Source organism: Pinus tabuliformis, chromosome Q (genome assembly GCF_031772625.1).
Source record: "Pinus tabuliformis cultivar Carrire ecotype Pingquan chromosome Q, CPIR1, whole genome shotgun sequence".
Taxonomy (NCBI): domain Eukaryota; kingdom Viridiplantae; phylum Streptophyta; class Pinopsida; order Pinales; family Pinaceae; genus Pinus; species Pinus tabuliformis.
In genome coordinates this window covers 223,776,895-223,789,308 of record NC_142296.1, presented here as the reverse complement: position 1 = coordinate 223,789,308, position 12,414 = coordinate 223,776,895, and positions in this window count along the sequence as shown.

The following is a 12,414-nucleotide window of genomic DNA, read 5'->3' as shown; positions in this document are numbered from 1 at the left end:
CTAGAATATTGGTTTTGGCACAAACACCCAGGCCAAGATCATTGTTCTCTGGGGATTGTTCTATTTTTCAAATTGGTTATCTATTGAGACATTGGTTAGATATCATTTTTGGGATTCAACTGCGTTAAGTAAGTCATTCACGTATGACCATTTCCATGAGAGGTAGTCATAAGTGACCAATTTCTCATGATTTGAATAGTTCACTTAGCACTCGTTGCATCGGGTGATGCTCACAAGGGTGAAGAAGTGGGATTGAAACTGGTGAAATAAATCACATAGCGTCAATCATCACTTCCGGGGGCTTGCACCCGGTAACCAGGACTTCCCGGGAGGTCACCCATCCCAGATCTCCTCTGGCTCAAGCGCGCTTAACTATGGAGTTTTCCCGCAATCAAGCCCACTTAGCTTGCTACCCCATTTGCAAAACCTTAGCAAGTATTGTGCCTCATGAACCATTCAAGTAGAGATCCCTTCACTCATTTTGAATTTAAGTATAGGGGGTTTACGTAGTGCATTATATTAGATATCATTTTTGGGATTCAACTGCGTTAAGTAAGTCATTCACGTATGACCATTTCCATGAGAGGTAGTCGTAAGTGACCAATTTCTCATGATTTGAATAGTTCACTTAGCACTCACTGCATCGGGTGATGCTCACGGGGGTGAAGAAGTGGGATTGAAACTGGTGAAATAAATCACATAGCGTCAATCATCACTTCCGGGGCTTGCACCTGGTAACCAAGACTTCCCGGGAGGTCACCCATCCCAGATCTCCTCTGGCTCAAGCGCGCTTAACTGTGGAGTTTTCCCACAATCAAGCCCACTTAGCTTGCTACCCCATTTGCAAAACCTTAGCAAGTATTGTGCCTCATGAACCATTCAAGTAGAGATCCCTTCACTCGTTTTGAATTTAAGTATAGGGGGTTTACGCAGTGCATTATATTAGATATCATTTTTGGGATTCAACTGCGTTAAGTAAGTCATTCACGTATGACCATTTCCATGAGAGGTAGTCGTAAGTTACCAATTTCTCATGATTTGAATAGTTCACTTAGCACTCATTGCATCGGGTGATGCTCACAGGGGTGAAGAAGTGGGATTGAAACTGGTGAAATAAATCACATAGCGTTAATCATCACTTCTGGGGCTTGCACCCCTGTGAGACATTGGTTTTTTACGGGGATTCAAAAGTTGTTATTGATTGGGAAAATGACATATCTTCTTTTGATCCACTAATGTTGAATAACTGGATGGAGAAGATAAGGGTGATAATGGGACAATTATGTCGGATGTATATCTCACACATATACAAGAAACATAATTATATTGTTGATGCTCTCTCAAAGCTGGGACATTGTTTCCAATTGGGGGAGAGCAATTTCTCTACATATCATAAAGGAAGATTTCGATGGAATTGGAAAATAAGGTTTACTTTTGTTTCCACATTTATGTGATGTTGATCTACAAGATCCTATGATTAGTTAAAGCCATACTTTTTTTATATGTGTTTATTTTCATATGATCTTTAGTGAACAATTTAGAAGGACAAATTACAAAAATGGAATACATGTATATTTTGTGTTATAGTTCAAACCACTAGATATGGTGAATATTAGAATATTATGTCTTTTGTAAACAATATTTTTATAATACAAAGGCTTGTTGGTTTTTTATTTCCTGAAAAAAAGTGATCTCCTTGAAAATTATGCTTGTACTTGGCACATGGTCCACGTTCACTTGAGTTCATATGTGGGCCCTCTCCAAATGCCACATTACCCCCATTGCTTGTGCAGAGGTCTTGTCTCCTTGTGGCTCGTGCACACCCCTCAATGGTCAAATAAACAAAGTTGATATAATGGTCCATGGGAGGACCTTCTTGTTGACAATCTTGTGTGGGCATTGATGTCAACAAGGTCATGGTCATGGTAATACTTGTCATATGCATGTGTGATGGATGTATAACACTATCATGAAGCCATCACATCACTAAAACAAGTCTCGTCATATGGATAAACATGAAGACCTAATGAAGACCTAGTTGAAAACTCAACTAGTGTGCCATGAGCCATCTCTATCATATGGAGATCTGATCAACACCTATAGCAACCTCCTCTAGCTGTAGAAACATCAAAAAACCATCATGACATGTCCATAAATGCACATTCCAATACTTTCCAACTCCTTGAATACCTTCATGCTACCATCAAGCTCCATTAATTCCAACACATGCCAACACATACTAACACACACCATGGTCCATGAAACATAATTATATTGTTGATGCTTTCTCAAATATGGGACATTGTTTCTAAACGGGGGAGATCAATTTCTCTACATATCGTAAAGGAATAATTGGGGGCAATAAAAACACAAAAAAAATCATAATTTTCCCACTCAGAGAAGGAGAGACAACACTGTTTGGGGCTTGGAAAATGAAACAAGTAGGCATATTTATAGTAAAATAATTTACATAAGGAGGCAATAAAATATTTTTGGAATTTATATATTGCCCGAGAAGGGGTGGATATGGATTCTCAATTAGGGATCGTCCACTCATACCCTCAGATGTTTTCAAAGCAGGAAGAAGTGGATATTAGGAGGCCAATTACTTTCACTAAAATTGAATTTGTTCTAAAATCATTTGCTAGGGACAAAAGCTCAGTTCCAAATGGTTGGATCGTGGAATTATTTCTAAATTTTTGGATATTATGGGGACGGATCTGCTTCAGATTGCAGAAGAATCAAGGACTTCTCATCGAATCTCAGGTGATTTAAATTCTACTTATATTCCCTAATTCCAAAATTTGTAAGGCATCTACTTTTAAGGATTATTGGCCTATTTTTTTACGCAATATTTCATATAAGATGGTATTGAAGATTATTGCTACTAGATTGAAAACATCATTATCTAAATTCATTACCCCAAAACAATTTGGCGTCTTAAAAGACTGACAAATCCAAGATGCAATGGCTATTTCTCAGGAATGTATAAATTCTATAAAGGTAAAAAGAAGGAGGCATTGTTTGAAATTGGACCTAATCAAAGCATATCATTGTGTGGATTGATGTTTTCTGCGACTGATTTTACACACAATTGGATTATCTGTGGAGAATGTTGATTAGATTATGGCATGAATTTGGTTAACTATGTTGTCTTGTTTAATGGTGTGCATACTAGATTCTTTAAGGCTTTGAGGGGTTTGAGGCACGGATTCTCATTATCCTCTCTTTTATTTTTTTTGTTTATTGATGGGTTGAGTAGAATGAGAGAGGAGAAGTGATGGAAAAGTTTCAATAAAAGGAATAAGTTTTTCAACCCAATGGTGGTTGGATAATCCAATGGTAGTTGGATGAGGATTGATTGATCATGGTGGCTTTAAATGGATGGTGGTCCATAGAGATCCACAGAGAAAAAAGTATTCTGAGTTGATCAGTAGTATCGACTCTCATATCCGATCAATGTTGTCATTTGTATATGAGGTCAAGTCTACATGTTGATGGTAGTCAACGAGCTATGTACGAAGATCATTGCTTGACATAATAGAAATTCAAAGTAGAGCAATAACAAGAAGGGTGATTTTTCTCCCGGAAGCGTTTCCACCAGAAATCTTGTGTCTCATGTGTGATGATTTGATTATTTATTGTTTATTTTTCTCACATTGTTTATGATTTATCTTCTTATATGTTATATGCATGGATAATCTAACGAGTTTTTGGTGCATGTATGTGTGATTCAGTAAGTAAAGTTAATAAAAGGAAAAAATTGGTATATAAATCACACTACAGATTCACCCTCCCTCTCAGTAGTGCTCAAAGGTTTCTAATGGCATTGGTATCAAAGAAAATTTCTAAAAAATGGTATCAAGGTGGGGCTCTTGGTTGCAAATTGATCTCTAGAGGGTAGATCTAGGGTTTTCTGGCATAAATTGATTTTTTTTTTTGAATTACTCTCTCTCTCTCTCTCTCTCTCTCTCTCTCTCTCTCTCTCTATTGTTTATTTTTCTCACATTGTTTATGATTTATCTTCTTATATGTTATATGCATGGATAATCTAACGAGTTTTTGGTGCATGTATGTGTGATTCAGTAAGTAAAGTTAATAAAAGGAAAAAATTGGTATATAAATCACACTACAGATTCACCCTCCCTCTCAGTAGTGCTCAAAGGTTTCTAATGGCATTGGTATCAAAGAGGGGCTCTTGGTTGCAAATTGATCTCTAGAGGGTAGATCTAGGGTTTGCTGGCATAAATTGATTTTTTTTTTTTTGAATTTCTCTCTCTCTCTCTCTCTCTCTCTCTCTATATATATATATATATATATATATATATATTTTGTAGAATGGTTGTCTCTCTCTCTCTCTATATATATATATTTTGTAGAATGGTTGTCCTCACTACTGCAAATTACAAGGTATGGCACACAAATCTTAAATCTAAATTATTATCTTGTGGATCTAATAAATGGAGAGTTGTATGTGAAGGTTGCAGGAAAGATCCAATTCCAGATGAAGTTTTGTAGCAGAATGCACAAGTACGATGTATAATCTATGAGATTCTTCATAATGATGATATGAAGAGACTAGTGGGTTTCAAACATGCCAAAGAGATGTGGGAAAATATATAATCCATTTTTGGAGATGGCATTAGTAGCAAAATCTAAAATGAGAAGAAGATCAACAAGAAGAAAAACAAGAAGAAGGGCCTTCAAGATCAAGAATCCCAACCACAAGAATATCATCCTTCTAGTGCGTATGATTTAGCAGATGATAAGGAACTAAAAAATCATGAACCCAAAGGTATAAACATTGATGATTTTCTTTTGAGTTATACTTTTGATTTAGATCTAGATCATGCTGAAGCACATAGTGAAGATGAGAATGTTATTAAGGGTCTTAGAGCTAAAATTTCTAAACTAACAACTGCATGCAAGGATCAAGAGAAATTATTGCAGATCTATGATGATAAGGAGGCCAAGCTCAAAGAGGAGATTGTGAGCTTGAAAATTAAAATGGCATAATTTGAAATATTTGAGGAAGGAATGAGGAAACAATATCAAGTAAAGATAAAAGAAAGTGAGAAATTGGAAGTTGAAATTGTTTCCTTGAGAAAGCAGTGAAAGATGGAAAAAAGCACAATAGCCTTGGATAATTTTCTTGAGATCCAAAGATCACCATTGGATAAATCTGGTCTTGGATTTCAAAAGGGTGAGTCTAGTTTGCATGCAGGTAAAAAAATCAAAGAAGAACCTAAGAAACATGTTGCAAACAATTCCAGCAATAAAAATGAGATCCAAGGAAATAAGAAGAAGATCCATCAACTAGTGAGCAAACAAAAGAACCAACATCCAATCAAGCAACAAAAACAACAACAGAGAAGGAAATCTCAAGGATCTCCTACATTCAAAAGATCCTTTGCTCCTAGAGATGATCATGGAATATTTGTAAAATTTCAAAGGAATCAAAGTCCTTTTGTTCCTTTTGTGCATAATGTAGAGTGTTACAACTGTCACAAGTTTGGGCATGTCTCAACAAATTACTGGAGCAGATCGTATAGACCATATCAACAGAGATTCCAACAATATCAACAACCAAGGAGAATGGCCAACATGTATACTTGTGATTTTTATGGTTATTGTAACTCATGTAACTTGTTTTGACATAAGGCAATAGATTGCAGGTCTAACTGTTGGAGGAGAGACACATTTCATGCACGATTTAGATCTAGTATAATCATAAGAAGAGTTGATCCTCTTAGCCATGTGGAGGGTTATATTTTCCATATATTTATCCATATGGAAAGAGATTGTTTGTTTCCCATTACTCAAGGAAAAACCATATAAAGTAGCAAAAACCAAGAGGATCTAACACAATGAAAGTAAAGCAAGAAATGAAGCAAGAGAAGGAAGAGAAGAAGTAGATAAAAGAGGAGAAGAATCAACCGAAGATAGTATGGAGGAAGATGGATCTTCAACTCTGAAACTAGTGAAGAGCATTCCCTCCCGCAATCCATGATTCCTCATGCATACTTATAGAGGACTGCATATTATGAGAGGTGAATAACCTTAGGGGGAGCGTTTGAAGATTATTGCAGTGACAATTATGATGAGTTAATTTCAACCTTCATGCACTTTCAGGTCCACATGATCAACTTGTCTTATTGGAGGTATATTTAACTCAGGGGGAGATTCACATGGTATTAAGTTTCTTCTCTCTTTCATTCCTTTCCGTTCATGTGTTTGTAGCAGCGTTATATGTTTTTCATGAGTAGAAAGAATATCACATTTTTCATCAATGTATATGATTTTGGTTTCCACTAATAGCTGGTTGAAAATATGTGCATCCATGCATAGATTGTTATCATCATGACTCCAAGATGTATTGTGATGACATGTGACCTGGAACAGCCATGAATGGGTTGTTATATGCAATTTATTACAACCAAGTATTCATAATTGGTTCATCATTTTATGTTTGTATTGAGTCCAACCAATAGTATGTTGAGTCATCATGGTGATAGGCTAGTTCTGGATTAGTCTTATGGAGTCTTATTGCAGCTACATGTATGGGCTAATGATGATGTAATAGTCATGATGTAACATGTTTTAGAGTAATTGGTCCATAGGAGATGATTATAGCAACCATGTATTTCATTGATATATTCATGTCAAATGCTCATGGAGTAATGTATTTATGTTGTACTATCTTTTGGTCATATAGCCATGAGTCATGAGGTCATGTTATGGTCAGATGAGAGTATGTATGAGGTCTTATGTCGCTCTATAGCCATGAATTTATCATGTATGTGTCACTTGAGTCATGGTAATGTGGAGTCTCAGTCCATATGGTGCTTCTATTTGTCAAAGGAAGCATTGTTTGTAGTGGGAGTGGTCATTTCAACCCAACAATTGGTATCTCTACAACTTGGAGATGACACATGTTTAGGGGGAGTAGTATTTGATCTTATTATTTCGGCCATGCATTTTTGGCATTATGATCTCTTTGGAGGTGTTCATGCTATGCCTCATACAATACTATGATAGTGGGGTTCTTGGCCTCATGTGATGAGATGTTATGATAGTTGCTACTATGTAGTTATGGGGGATATTGTGTGTGTGGTTGCCTCATATGATGTTGCTATATGGAGAGGAGTGTTGGATGATGCATATACTTGATGCTACTCATTATTGCTATTGTATGATGTTGCATATGTTGATGATGGTTTCCTTATGTTGGCATAATGTTGCTTGCTGCTAGAAGTGTTGGTTGGTATTCTGCTCTAAATGGTGATTGGTTCTATATGTTGCTTGTTGTTTATATGGAGGCTTGGATGATTTTTGATGCATTATATTTAATCCATGTAGAGATGTATGCTCCAGTATATGCTTCAGTTCTTTCTACTTATTCATATGGAGTTGACCCTTTGCCATTAATGTCAAAGGGGGAAAGAGTTTAGAGATAATTTGGATAGATAGAGTTCAACTTAAGTTTTAGAGAGTGTATGGAGATCAACCTCACATGTTGATGAGGTCGACACGAATTCCAAAGGGGGAGTTTGTTAGAATTTTTGTGTTGGCATTGATGTCAGCAAGGTCATGGTCATGGTGATACTTGTCATATCCATCTGTGATGGATATTTACTTGGTGGTCCTATTGGTTGGCATGATGTATTGACAATGAAATGGTTGTGTTGGTATTGATGTCAACTCTTGAGATCATGCACTTATGTCAACCTCATGATGATGTAGTTTGATGGACCATGGTGTGTGTCAGTATGTGTTAGCATGTGTTGGAATTGATGGAGCTTGATGGTAGCATGATGGTATTGGAGGAGTTGGAAAGTATTGGAATGTGCATTGATGGACATGTCATGATGGTTTGTTCATGATGCTACAGGTGTTGATAAGATCTCCATATGATAGAGATGGTTCATGGTGCATTAATTGATTTGTAAACTAGGTCTTCATTAGGTCTTCATGTCTATGCCTATGAGGAGAATTTTTTTAGTGATGTGATCGCTTGATGATGGTGCTACAAAGGTTGCATAGGTGCTTCAGATGCATGCAACTTGTTCAAAGGTTTGATGGAGAGTGGCAGACTTGTTGGCACACTTTCCAACCTTGTTTTTTGGCCCTTCTTGGTCAACTTGGCAGTGACACTTGGAAGGCTTGTTTGATCCATTTGCAGAGGTGTTAGATGCCATGTTAGAGGTTTGGAGGCATGTACAAATGTAGGGGAATAGGACGCAATAGATTTGAGAGGTCCTAAGTTGAAGGATGAATGTTTTTCCTTAGTTTTAGCCCTAGTTGCATGAAGAGAGGCCTATGGGAGTGGTTGGGATGCTCCAGTCACATGGAGGGTAGATTATGGGAGCAGTCATAGCCCCAATCAAGTTCAGACAGTGTCATTCATGCGATTGAGGGTTTTCTTGACATTTCCTCCACATTCCTTGCATTGTTCGAAAGGAAATTAGCTTGGAAATTCCTAGAGGCTTCCAGAATTAATTTAAAAAGTGAAGAATGGTTTTAAAAGGTCCTCTCATGATGTGAATTTATTTAGTGCACTAGTAGTGACCTTAGTGGATTTAGTTGGTCCAATTTGTGCACCTTTGATCCTATCCCCAAGCTCAATTTTTCCCTACATGTTTTATATTTTTTCATTGTGAGCTTTATGGCTGTTGATGAAGTTAGATGTTGAGTTTATGTCTGGAGAGAAGGCAGAATAGTGAGATTATGCTTCAGATTTTGAGTAGAGCCTAGATGCTTCAGTCCATGAGTGTTTATGATTGAATAATGTCCAGATTTGAAGCATGCTGCAAAATAGATCAGAATTGATGCTACTAGAGTAGAGATTGATTAGAGGGTGTTTTATGTTGTTGGATAGAGTTTTTCTGGGGACTCTCACACTTGTTTTTGCAGGAGCTGCTATTACTTTTAGTGCATAGCCTTACGTTTTATGTTTCTAATCGTAGTATGCAACAATTACATTATGATGTGAAGGTTTGATATCATATTTGTGTGGCCATAAATTACTACTGGAGAGCACATATTTTGTGCATTTTTTTTTTAATTTTTTTAATTTTTTATTTTTTTTATATTGATTGATGATACGATCTTTCTACTGAGAGAATGTATGCAAAGATGATTTCTTATTGAGCATAGTGTCTCGGGATCCAGTTTTAAAATACATGAAAGGAGGCCTGCATAATGGAGAGGAGCAACAAATTCATGAGAGAGGAGCAATGATGGTGAAGGTTCAGTGAAAGGAAGAAGTTTCTCAATCCAATGGTGGTTAGATAGTCAAATGGTAGTTAGGCGAGGAATGATTGATTGTGGTGGGTTTCAACAGAGGGTGGTCGATAGAGATCCATAGAGAACATAGTATTTCAAACTAATCAATAGTATCAAGTCTCCTAGCTGGTCGGTGTTGGAATTTGTATATGAGGTCGAGTCTCCATGATGATGGTAATCAACCAGCTATTTAAAAGGATAATTTCTTGACATAATATAAATTTAGAGCAGAGCAAAAACAACAAGGGTGGTTTTTGTCCCAGAAGGGTTTCCACCAGAAATCTTGTGTCTCATGTGTGATGATGTGATTATGTAATTAATTATTATTTATGTTGCTCACATGGATCATTATTTAGTGACTTATATGTTATATCAATGTATAATCTAATGAGTTTCTAGTGCATGTATGCGTGATTCGATAAGTAAAGTTAATACTCTACGACCACAAAATGTGGAGACTGTACCCTTATTATACAAAAACTTGGGCTTTGTGCCCCAAAAATTGGGCTTTTAACCACAAAATTGACTCTAGGGTACCCGTTCCCAACATGGTAGTCAGACCTCCATACTAGATGGGGCTCCTATCCCAAATGGTGTGAGGTCTATTTGGGACTTCACACAAGGGTAAACCCCTTAGAAACATGTGGACCAACCAAGGGCTACCACGTGGTAGCTCCAAATTGGCTAGGTTGGTCTACCAAAACTATTGGTGGTCATGACAGTGAATTGGGCTAATGGTATATTGTTGTAATAGTAAATGGATCCATGTAGCACAAAAAAATGGGGTAGGACCATGGATTTGACCCCGGGACCTCACCCCAACCATAAACTAATTTTAAATTTTCCAGCTAGATAGCCCAATAGGCCAATGGGAAGTGTTGGAAATTTTCTTTGATACCAATGGTTAGAAACCTTTGAGCACTACTAAGAGGGGGTTAGAGGGGTGAATTGGTAGTTTGACCTATATACCAATTTTTTCCTTTTATGAAGATGTAAAAGTGTCAAAAAGGGTTTCCACCCTTCTTTTATGTAACTTGTGTCGGCTTTAGGAGATCTACCCATGGTCCGCAGACCATGAGAGTGTATAAAAAGGAGAGTCTTAAAAGAGTCTAAGGTATGTTTGGAGTCATTGATGAATGTAATGGGTCTTTGAGAGCTAAGAGCGAAGAGTCTTAGCATAGGAAAGAGGCTCTACAGTTGTGTGCACAAAGGCCTAGGGTAGAAGTCCGCAGCTGAGTGCGCGGACCCCTGCAGCTATGTGCGCAGGGCAGTTAGAGTTTGTAAAGAAGATCTGAAGCATCAATAAAGAGAATTATTCTGGAATTATCTATGTATGATCTATTTTACTTCTGTTATAAATGCATGTGATTATGTTATGATGAATACTGGGTTTATGTTTTAATGTTGTATTGATGCACGAATCCATATGTTTTTCTTTGTTATATGAATGCAAGTAAGAATATCTATTTACGCGAAGATCATCTTAATTCATGTTGAAGTTATTGGATACTTAAGCTAATTTGGGTAAATATAGAAGTAAGAGTAATTACAGAAGCGCGTAAGTGTCTGATTCACCTATCTAGGTACATGAAGGACAGTCATAGACCTTCGCAGAGGTCTAGAGGATGTATAAGAGAAGTATATAGATAAGCCCTAAAAGGCTTATCCACCTGCACGAAGGAAGGTTTAAGGTATAAAAAGACATCACTACCATCTCTGGGTGTAGAAACTTGGTTCCTGAGTCCCCCCATACTGCTTTGGGTGAGACTTCAATCCGCGCTCCGCGGATTGATGCCGAAAGGGCCAGTAGTGTAGGGATTTTCTTGGCTAATTAACACTGAACCTTGGTCAGGGCCCATCAAGCCAACAAATGGTTCCGTTGTTGATGAGCCTCGGTATTGCAATAAGAATACTGCAACTCCCAAGGCTACCGACTTTAATTATCAACCCAGGGTTTGTACAAACTTAAGAGGTGTCGACACTATATGTGCGACATATATGTGTACTTCCTTTACTATCATGATGTAATGGAGTGCATGTAATGAAGTCAAATCCTAAACTAATTGCAGAAAATGAAATATTCGAAATGGAACCTTAACCTATTGCAAGAAAGAAAGTACAAGGAAAGAGACAGAAATTCAATGCTAAATCACACCATTCCATAATTAACCATTTAAGAAGCTATGCAAGGTAGAAATGATAAATCAACATGAAACAAATCCTACTATCTAAGTTGTAGGAGTAAGAGGCATCAAACAACACTAATGTGCAAGTAAAGAGACTGAACTAAATATGTTTTTGCTTTTTTTTTTTGTCTTTTTATGCAAAATCAGGTATGCAACTAATTTCCATTGGTGATGTGGCAAGTGAATTTATGGAAGGGTTAGGAGATGGTTGGATAGTGTGGGAGACTCTTGGGAGGATTTTTTGACTTTCTAGAGGTTTTACATCAATTCGGCCTCAAAATAGGCTGTTTCAGGAAAACCTATAGGATGTACTAGAAACCTACAGGATGATCCTGTAGGAATTACAGGAAACCTACAGGATACTGTTGGAAATAATACTGAGAGGGGGGTGAATTAGTATTATCAGATGAATAATTTTATTTCCCAAACAGATTTGTATATGCTACTTCAGCTAAGTGAACTAGCGTGTATACGTGACTGTACTTAAAGCAACCAACGTATATGCAGAGAACTTTTGATTTACCCAATTTATCATGCATTAAACTTTAACTAGTATATCAAAGATTTATTAGACAATGCAGTAAAAGAAGAATAAAGCATCACACACACATGAACACCAAGATATAAGGTGGAAACCCAATGTGGGTAAAAACCACCTGTTGCTGTCATCTCTGTCTTCTTTTAATAATAAGAAAATCTGTTTACAATCTTGTACTAGTGCATACTTATACCAGTGTGCAGGCTTCTACCTGTAGAAGGTTATAACCTTCTCTCATTCTCCAGCTTCTACTGGAAGGGAGCTACAACCCCCTAACTCTTGTACTAGCCGATACGTTTACTAGTAGGTAGGTGGCGACCTACAGAAGGCTATGACCTTCTTTCTTCGTTCAAGGACCACGTCAGACTGGGTCCATCAACAACATCATAACTACAATTCAATCAT